The following is a 9,429-nucleotide window of genomic DNA, read 5'->3' as shown; positions in this document are numbered from 1 at the left end:
GCACCCTCCACCATGAGTACTATGTTGCATACCTGCCTAGCAAATATGTTTTCAGACGGCTGTAGCCCGGAAACCATATGTTTCCGCACATGGGTTCCTGTTCAAAATTCTCGTATTATGTACTCACCCTTTCTACAAAGCCCAGAAACTTGTTACAGGAATTTTCGAACACCCTGTACAAACAAGCTATTATACGTTACAGGGTTAGTTTGTCCACCCCTGGAATACAATATCAGACAAAACTTGTTAAAACGTATTGTTTTAAAATATCCTCAATATACAGGGTGTTACAAAAAGGTACGGCCAAAGTTTCAGGAAACATTCCTCACACACAAAGAAAGAAAATATGTTATGTGGACATGTATCCGGAAACGCTTACTTTCCATGTTAGAGCTCATTTTATTACTTGTCTTGAAATCACATTAATCATGGAATGGAAACACACAGCAACAGAACGTACCAGCGTGACTTCAACCACTTTGTTACAGGAAATGTTCAAAATGTCCTCCGTTAGCGAGGATACATGCATCCATCCTCCGTCGCATGGAATCCCTGATGCGTTGATGTAGCCCTGGAGAATGGCGTATTGTATCACAGCCGTCCACAATACGAGCACGAAGAGTCTCTACATTTGGTACCGGGATTGCGTAGACAAGAGCTTTCAAACGCCCCTATAAATGAAAGTCAAGAGGGTTGAGGTCAGGAGAGCGTGGAGGCCATGGAATTGGTCCGCCTCTACCAATCCATCGGTCACCGAATCTGTTGTTGAGAAGCGTACAAACACTTCGACTGAAATGTGCAGGGGCTCCATCGTGCATGAACCACATATTGTGTCGTACTTGTAAAGGCACATGATCTAGCAGCACAGGTAGAGTATCCCGTATGCAATCATGATAACGTGCTCCATTGAGCGTAGGTGGAAGAACATGGGGCCCAATGACCTCTAACACGGAAATTAGGCGTTTCCGGACACGTGGCCACATAACATATTTTCTTTATTTTTGTGTGAGGAATGGTTCCTGAAAGTTTGGCCGTACCTTTTTGTAACACCCTGTATATTTTATCTGAATTCTACTATATACCGGAACATCTGAAGTAACATTTATTATCGAGTCGGTTAAACAATTGACCGCTTCTATAACACGACGACCAAATTAATAATTACTTTCTTATAACTACAGGAAAAACTTAGGTAGCAATTTTCCAGACGCTGTGACGGATTATCGCGCTGTGTTCGAACCCTCGCAGAAATCTTACTCGGAACTGTTTTCATACACTGCGGCTCAGAGTTTTAATTATTTACTAATCCAAGTCATTTCTGAAATTTACTTACCACTTTGTTATTATTCATTATTATAACCCTTATTAACCGTCCTACTCGTACCAGTTTCGGTACGAAAATAAGTACAAATGAAATAAAAAAGTTTCAGAATGTAACCGGGAATGGAACACAGGTTCTCTGCTTCCGATGTCTGGTTTGCTACGCGAGTGGCGCTCTCGTTTAACAGCGCTTACCTCAGTGGTACACATGCGGAAGTCGAGGAAGTTTATTTAATTGATTTCCAGCATAAGATGCTCTTTCCGCATATATGTTAATAGAAAATGTTCAATATCAATTTATTTGTCGATCCCGTCACTTCAGAGTCGATTGCACATCATAGACATTAAGTGTAGTTTTCTTTTAAACAAGGGGGCGCTGTTGAGCCAAAATACCTTAGCCTCACGTTTTACGTCGTACATAAGCTACTTGCCAAATATGAACCGAATCGATTGGCCGCGAGCCGAATCGGTTGGCCGTGTCTGAGGCCTTCCCCCTATCAATGGTAGTGAGTTGACTGTCACACTGTTTTGCTTGCCACTTACAACTCTGACCTGATACCCTGTTCCTAACTTACACTGTACCTCATTAACTAGAGCACATTTAGGTAGAATCCTGATTCATTGATTCTGTCAACCTAGAATAATTCGCTCGTTTTTCGATGGCATGATCTTTGAGAATACAGCTATAGCCTTTTAATACTCTTAAAAGTATGATTAGGACATTAGGCATTTTCTTGCAGAATGAAAACAATTTGAAAGAAACGCAACCGGGTTCACAATATTTTACCGTACTCCTTGCTGAGTTGTAAACGTATTACCATGGTTGACAAACTGCCTTAAGTGTTTAGCATTGTTTGTACCACATTGAGATTTAGAAAGTAGTACCGTGCTTAAATTACATTACCTGCACTTTAAAAATTCTGTTTGGTTGTAGTTGCACCTTTTGCATTTTGCACCATTACTTTTCACTCAAATTATAATAACCCAACATACGATTGTAATTGCTTCGTTGTACGTGATGTCGGAAAATTTTGAACTGCCTCTGTTAATCTAGGATCAGTTTGAACCCCTTGTTCACTAATTACATGACCTAAATATCTGACCTGCGTCTGTGCAAAATTACAGTTTTCTAAACTTAATGTAAACCGTGCCGACCGCAATCTCCTAAAGGCTCCTCTTAAACGCGATACATGTTCTGGCATATCCTTAGAAAATACTATAATGTCATCTACGTAAACCGTACATGTCTTTGGTTTTAGTCCCCTTAAAATCCCATCTAATAATCACTGAAAAGTTTCATTTGCATTCTTCAACCCGAACGGCATACGTACATACTGATGGTGTCCCCCACGGAACAGCAAAAGCTGTCTTCACCCTACCCTCTGGCGCTACTTCCAACTGATGGTATCCACTCCGTAATTACATCGTCGTAAAATACTTACATTGTCCCAGATTGTCCAATGTGTCCGTGATATTCAGAATCGAATATGCGTTCAAAATGGTTTTCGAATTCAGAACCCTATAAACACAACAAAACCTATATTTTCTTGTACCATCCACCAGCTTCTTAGGTACGAGAACTACATTGCTTGAATATGGACTATCGCTGTTTTCTATGATTCCATCCTGTAGTTGTTGTTCTATAAACGCCTCTAGTAGCAGTTGCATACGACGTGCTATCCTATATGGTTTCCTAAACACTGGTGGTATGTGATGCTTTTTAATCGGTGTTGCCAGTAACCTACCATCCATTCCGAATAAATCGCTAAATGTCAGTAATAATCATAAATTTGTAAAACATTTTGCTAAAATATCCGAGCCGTTAACAAAGCTTTTAAAGAAAGGCGTTAAATTTCAATGGACGGAGGAATGTCAGGAAGCTTTCGATGAATTAAACATGAGATTAATTTCTGGCCCGGTATTGGTGTTTCCGAATTTTGAAAAATACTTCACGTTATCATGTGACGCTTCAAATGGCGCTGTAGGATGTGTCTTGGGGCAAATGGTGAATGGACTGGAGCATCCGGTGGCGTATGCTTCTAGGCAGTTAAATAGGGTAGAGAGGAATTATTCCGCAACGCAAAAGGAGATGTTGGCTGTAATATGCGGAGTAACGTATTTTCGTGGTTACCTTTATCGTAGGAAGTTTAAGATTGTGACGGATCATGCAGCGTTGAGATGGTTTCTGGGACTCATGCATCCTTCTAGTCGATTAACACGTTGGGCTCTAAAATTAAGTGAATTTGACTTTGAAGTACTTCATAATCCAGGGAAGAAACACGGTAATGCAGATGCATTAAGTTGCACATTAGACGCATTAGAAGTAATGGGTAAGAGTGTTGCGGAATGGCAAAGGGCACAAGTAGAGGATGAGGAGTGCCAGAATTTTAGAACTCAACCACATTTCATTGTGGAGGGAAATCTGTTGTGTAGAGTTACCAGATGCTGCCCACAGGTAGTGGTACCAAAGAGTTTGAGAGAGGAAGTCTTAAAGCAAGGCTGGCCGGGATGGCCGAGCGGTTCTAGGCGCTACAGTCTGGAACCGCGCGACCGCTGCTGTCGCAGGTTCGAATCCTGCCTCGGGCATGGATGTGTGTGATGTTGTTAGGATAGTTAGGTTTAAGTAGTTCTAAGTACTAGGGAACTGATGACCTCAGAAGTTAAGTCGCGTAGTGGTCAGAGCCCTTTGAACCATTTCTTAAAGCAGGCTTATGATCATGTGCTCCCGGGGCATTGGGAAGACGAGTAGCAGAACGATTTTGGTGGTGCACTCGGAGAAGGAATGTGGAACAATACGTAGCAAACTCGGTGCCGTGTGCGCAGCGAACGGATCTGACGCCCGCAAGAGTTCCATTGCAACGGTTACCAGAGGCTTCGAAACCATTCGAGTTTATCGGGCTAGATATTTAAGGTCCATACAACAAAAAACAGACAGGAAATTGTTATGTTTTAACTATAATTGATCACTCTTCGCGGTTTCTAGCCGTGTATGCAATACCAGAGAAACAGAAACAGGCAAGTACGGTAGCACAAGCTTTAGTCAAGAACTGATTATTGAAGTTTGGGGTGCCTGGTACCATAATTACTGACTTCATGTCCGAATTAATGTGACAGTTGTCTCGTCTATTGAGAATTTAAAAAATACGGACCAATCCATTTCATCCGCAGCCGTATGGGAGAACAGATCGAGTATATAGGACAATTTCGAAAATGCTATGTTATTATGTGAATGGAAACCGTGATAACTGTTACGTTTATCTTCCATGCGGTGTATCGAGTTATAACACTAAAATACATTCGCGGGTCGGAATGTCACCGTTCGAAGTGGTCTACGGAAGAAAGCTGCCATCGTCATTTGACGTTCTATGTCCGAAATTGGGAGTTAAAGGGGATGCAGTGATGGAATTTGCACGGACAATACAATAGAAGAGGGTACAGAAGGCCAATACGAAAGCGTTAGAAAGGCAGGAAAAACAGAATAGGTGGTTGGGACCTTTATCACAATACAGGAAGGTCAGTGGGTATTAATCACGAATCCATATACACCTAAGGGAAAGACGAAAAAATTCTTGACGAAGTACCACTGACCATACCAGGTCGTGGAGATGACTTCGCCTGTGAATTTTAAAGTGCAGCTGCCAACAAAAACATCCGTTATCCAGATGAGTAGAGTAAAGGCTTTAAAAAGGAATGGTGGACAGATTACCTCAATTACAAGGAAGTGACCGCACTGCAGAGGCTGGGCAAAGCAAACGGAAGAAGAAGGTCTGGGCAGAAACACAACAGCGGACGCATAACGTTTCGTATCTGTTAAGGTCACGGAGGGAGTAAATTATTGTATGCGTAGTATTGTATGGCATGTTTACATTTTGTGTTTTTGTATCAAGGAATAATATGCGTTTTAATTTTTTTGTGTGTGTGTTTTTCTTCCTTCTCTTTTCCTCTCGTTTTGGTGGGTCCGATAATAGTTGCGGTTTCCTTGTTTGTTAGTTCAGTTTTGTCATTGTATGGGGGAAACTATTTTCTTTTTTTACAGAAAATTCGATAGGGGGAGAGTGAACTGTCGGGAATTTTTGAGGATGTCGTACGATGTTGTAGTAACCTGTAGTGGAAAAGAGATGTTATTGACACAGTCCTACTTCCAGAAGGTAGAGAGGCATTGGTTATGTTTGGTATTTACGCCGATATGGGTGATGGTCACTGGTTATACCAATCAGAGAGCGGATAGAATAAGGAGGTTGCAACTGGGGGAGAGTAGAATAATTATAAATGGTACGGTTTGTGAGATTGTGGGGGACTATTTCCGTCTTCCAGCATCACGTACGGGATAAACAGTTTTAACTTTGTCACAGGGAACGTTGTCTTATCCGGAAGGGTTTCTGGAGTTATTACCAGTGCAGAGTCTGACATATTTGAACTCCACGTTAAACCCACAGTTTCTGGAAATATTGCGTTTCTTTATTAACGGACAGGAAGGATCTATCACGGTTAATAAAGTATTGGAACACGTTCGAACGCTACAACAGCATCAGAGCAACAGGATAATGACAGTGAGAATTTCAGCCACACGGTGTGCCGTTTTTCAATTTTTTTAGAGTATAGCTTTGCAGAGAATGTGGAAACGTACACCAGTGGAGGAGGTGCCAACACATCAGTTGCCTACAGCATGGGTAACCAGTGTAAACAGTGTATAGGTGTAGAGTTAGTGTTTTAATAATCTCGTTAGCTTTAAACTGTAGAATGTAAGTTTTATGAACAAGGTATGTTTACGCAGCCACCGCCAACGTCTGTTTTATCTCGATTCGGGACGAATATTGTTGAAAGGAGGATGGTGTGATGCACTACTGTCAGTCCTAGTCGAGGAAAAGGGAAATTTTATCAAAATTCAATGAAGGCGCTGTTGGGCGATGAAATCTGGGACCGCTGGCAGAGTGTGGTAACAGACGACAGCCAGGAGGCCAGGCAAGGTAAACATGGCACCCGCGGGCACGGAGCTTCAACAGAGTTATTGAATGCACGATTTGTTTTGAGAGGACAGCAATGAGGCAGGAAACTGCAGTGTTGCTTTAAGTTATTGCGATGTATGAGGCGGGGCCCAGGGCCAAGAGTGGCTATTTGTAAATAGCTGATGTGTGGGAATTTATCCCTGCCATAGTTTCTGTCTCTCTCTCACACTAAGTCAGATGTGAGGCAGAAACCAATATAAATAGATGGGCAATTTTACCTTGACAGAGTGTGCCAGGTCAGTCGAGCGTCAGGACGGACCTATGCTGATCTACGCTTATAGTGGCCAGTCTGGCAGCAATGTTACAAATATTCTGCATAAACTTGTTCTTTGTTTCTATGTACTTTTTTGGGCTGTATTCCGCCTCCGGGGACACAACACCATAGCAGGACGGAACGGCAGCCTGGAATTTGGAGGTCGCATGGTCTACCTGGAAGAGGGCAGTGACAGCGGTCTACAGCAGGTCCAGGAGGGCCATGTTCGCTTCCCACCTGGTGTGCCGGGGTCCGGGCGAGGCGTACGCTGTGGGAGGCGCAGCAGCACTGCAACTGCACCAGAGACAGCGGCGGTTGTTGCCCTCCGGCAAGTACCACTAGCGGCAAGTTGAGGCACAGTGTCCAGGAGGGTGATGGTTCGAGTCCGATCCTGTCCTGGGAGCAGCAGCGCTCCGAGGGCCACGGGTGACCAGTACATCCACCTTCGTCCCATGGTCGGACAGAGCAGGCCAAACGGGGCAGAAGGCGGCGAGGACCAGGGACTGTAGCAGTCTACGGAATCGCGGGCAGCAGCGCGGCGCAAGTCGCAATGCATCGGAGGGCTGTGACCGAGACAGCGGCAGCCGACTTCCATCGGCGGGCGGCCTTGATGACGACAGCAGCGGCGTCGGCATACCAGGAGGCTGCTGAGCGGGCTGGACTCGAGGGACATCGGCAGGCGGCACGTCAACACTACGCTTCACCATGGAGTACTGTAAATTAGCTGATTAAAGGAATGTTACCGAATACCACTGTATCACTCTGCACTGCCCCTCGACGCTCTTGAACTTGCTCGGCCTCCTGACGAAATACGGTGCGGTGAGTACTGGCTGCAGCTCTGTCATCTGGAGTCCCGGGTTCGACCCACCAACCTCGCAATAGGACATTACTTTTGAAATTACATCCTTAAATTAAATACAATTACACCAATGGTCATAAGTAATGAATAAAACATTTACGCAGATGTCGCATCAAAGAGCAATGTCATACAGAGGAAGTTAGAAAGACAGTTATAGATAATATTGATAATAGTGTCACAAGCATATTTTATTTCCATTTACAACTTTTTTCAAACAAATGAGTGTCATCAGTAACAACTGAATTCACATAAGTAATTAGATCACTTTTCTAATATTTAAATATATTCTAGCATTATTTTAAATGTCATTGTGCTGACTGCAATCATTGCTGTAGGTTACATACCAAATGGAGGTTCATGCTTATAGATCACAGAAAGAAAATATGTTAACATGATATTATTTAACAGCAGGAATGTCCCTGCTAAAATCGTACCGTTAATCTGACTTATTAACGGAAAAGTTTCCCACACATTATTCTACTAAAAATAGAAAAATGACTGGAATCAGAAATGAAGAGCAAAGAATACTAAAATTGTAGCTGGAATATGTATTGCAGGAACAGGCTAGAAGATACTGATGGTCGTATGTGTTTTGCCTTAAACGCCACAATAATGTCTAATCAGGTTATGAGAGGTTCCGAACAATTTGGGGATGACTGCAAACATCAGTGGTGGATCAAACATGATTTACCGGGTGCCTTTGTAGACCATCTGGTTGGTTCAAATGGCTCTGAGCACTATGCGACTCAACTTCTGAGGTCATCAGTCGCCTAGGACTTAGAACTAATTAAACCTATCTAACCTAAGGACATCACATACATCCATGCCCGAGGCAGGATTCGAACCTGCGACCCTAACGGTCGCTCGGCTCCAGACTGTAGCGCCTAGAACCGCACGGCCACTCAGGCCGGCTTAGACAAGAGTTTAAGTGGCAGAGCTATCCGTAGGATCTGAGACGAATACTGGATAATATTTTTGTGACCATACGGTGTTGACAGGAGAGTTTCAAACTTTACTGTTAACCCTGCTGTTGTCCCTGGGTCAACATGAGCCGACAATAAATTTATGTTCCTGTTACTAAATTAAATGTAATGTCTGTACTTGTTTCTATTCAAGCCAACGGCCTTACTGCAGTGGTAACACCAGTTCCCGTCAGATCATTGAAGTTAAGCGCTGTCAGGCTGGGCTAGTACTTGGATGGGTGACCATCGGGTCTGCAGAGCGCTGTCGGCAAGTGGGGTGCACTCATCCCTTGTGAGGCAAACTGAGGAGCTACTTGATTGACAAGTAGCGGCTCCGGTCTCGGAAACTGACATACGGCCGGGAGAGAGGTATGCTGACCACATGCCCCTCCATATCCGCATCCATTGACTCGTATTGGCTGAGGATGACCCGGTGGCCGGTCAGTACCGTTGGGCCTTCATAGTCTTTTAGGGAGGAGTTTAGTTTTTATTTCTATTCAAACCTACATCCCATAAAACCTTCATTTCTGATTTTTCGTAATTGAAATCATTATACTTACGTGTTTTGGGTCATAATGACCTGACTGCTTTTAATACCCATTTCTACAGAAATTTTATTGAGTTTCACATTCCATCGTATCCAAATTCATGTGTGTATCTTATACACAACCATGGAGGTCGCTGTTTGCTTTGGCAAAAATACACTATATATTGCTGAAGATGTAAATGCTGGAGAGTAAGAAATCACTCTCTTCTGATTCATTGTCGAAGGAAGACATTGTATTTTTAGCTCTTGCCGTAGGTAATGGTGTATTGTTAACATGGCAAAATATCGCCTAACTGAAAGTTAGTGAGAAACAATAGGCAATGCATTTGATAGTGGGGAGGATATATCACAGGAGGAAACCCATGCAGCTGAAGACAGCATTCACCCAACATCAGAATCGAAGATCATACTTCCGACAAAGAGGTAAGTTGTGACAATGCACATGCTATAGAAGTAGTTCAATCGAAAGATAAGAACATCAG

At 43.2% G+C, this 9,429-nt stretch overlaps 1 pseudogene; it reads left to right on the top strand.

The window, feature by feature from the left end:
• The first annotated feature begins 8,553 nt into the window (after nucleotides 1-8,553).
• Nucleotides 8,554-8,671, top strand: LOC124790220 (annotated as a pseudogene).
• The last annotated feature ends 758 nt before the right edge of the window (nucleotides 8,672-9,429 follow it).

This window comes from Schistocerca piceifrons, chromosome 3 (genome assembly GCF_021461385.2).
Source record: "Schistocerca piceifrons isolate TAMUIC-IGC-003096 chromosome 3, iqSchPice1.1, whole genome shotgun sequence".
Lineage (NCBI taxonomy): Eukaryota > Metazoa > Arthropoda > Insecta > Orthoptera > Acrididae > Schistocerca > Schistocerca piceifrons.
Note: the sequence above shows the minus strand (reverse complement) of the source record. Positions and strands in the feature narration are given on the sequence as shown.